The following is a 1,126-nucleotide window of genomic DNA, read 5'->3' as shown; positions in this document are numbered from 1 at the left end:
TGGTTGTTTAGATGGTGGATCCTTTGCTCAGGTTTAATCCTCTGAAGATCCTAAAGGAGTTAGAGTGAACAACAGTACCCATTGATCAGACTTTTGAACTCTGTGGGAGAAGGGGAGGGTGGGATGTTTCGAAAGAACAGCATGTATTTTATCTGTGGTGAAACAGACCACCAGCCCAGGTGGGAGGCATGAGTCAAGTGCTCGGGCTTGTTGGGCTGGGAAGATCCAGAGGAATCGGGTGGAGAGGGAGGTGGGATGGGAGACTGGGATGGGGAATTCGTGTAACTCTATGGCTGATTCATATCAATGTATGACAAAACCCACTGAAAAATAAATTTTAAAAAAAGGCAAAAACAAACAAACAAAAAAAAAAAAACAGTACCCATTGATCGAGGACAGGGAGGTCTCCCAGGACAAACAACTTTCAGTGCTAAAAACCAAGACTGTCCAAGGGAAATTGTGATGATCAGTCACTCTAAAAGCAGACCTTAGTGCTCGCTTCGGCAGCACATATACTAAAATTGGAACGATACAGAGAAGATTAGCATGGCCCCTGCGCAAGGATGACATGCAAATTCGTGAAGCGTTCCATATTTTTGTATGACAAAACCCACTGAAAAATAAAAAAAAAAAAAACAGGAAAAATAAAATAAAAATAAAAGCAGACCTTAATTTTATTTTTTGGCCGCACCATGCAGCATGTGGGATCTTAGTTCCCTGACCAGATATTGGAACCGTGTCCCCTGTATTGGAAGCAGAGTCTTAACTACTGGACCACCAGAGAAGCCTCTAAAGGTAGACACTTTTGAAGCTCTTCAAGTACTTCAAAATAATCGCTGAAAGTTATCTTAGAGTCTATATGTTGTTGTTGTTGTTCAGCCGCTAAGTCATACAGACTGCAGCACACCAGGCTTCCCTGTCCTTCACTATCTCCCAGAGTTTGCTCAAACTCATGACCATTGAGTGGCTGATGCCACCCAACCATCTCATTCTGTCGCACCCCTTCTCCTCCTGCCCGCAATCTTTCCCAGCATCAGGATCTTTTCCAATGAATCAGCTCTTCAAATCAAGTGGCCAAAGTATTGGAGCTTCAGCTTCAGCATCAGTCCTTCCAATAAATGTTCAG

General features: G+C 43.3%; 1 non-coding gene across 1 annotated transcript; it reads left to right on the top strand.

The window, feature by feature from the left end:
• Positions 1-491: 491 nt before the first annotated feature.
• On the top strand, positions 492-598 carry LOC136154828 (U6 spliceosomal RNA). The gene has a single exon (XR_010660537.1). It is a non-coding gene; the product is annotated as a U6 spliceosomal RNA (small nuclear RNA).
• Positions 599-1,126: the final 528 nt, after the last annotated feature.

The sequence above is a fragment of the Muntiacus reevesi genome, chromosome X (genome assembly GCF_963930625.1).
Source record: "Muntiacus reevesi chromosome X, mMunRee1.1, whole genome shotgun sequence".
Lineage (NCBI taxonomy): Eukaryota > Metazoa > Chordata > Mammalia > Artiodactyla > Cervidae > Muntiacus > Muntiacus reevesi.
The sequence above is the reverse complement of the archived record's forward strand: the minus strand, read 5'-3'. Positions and strand labels throughout refer to the sequence as shown.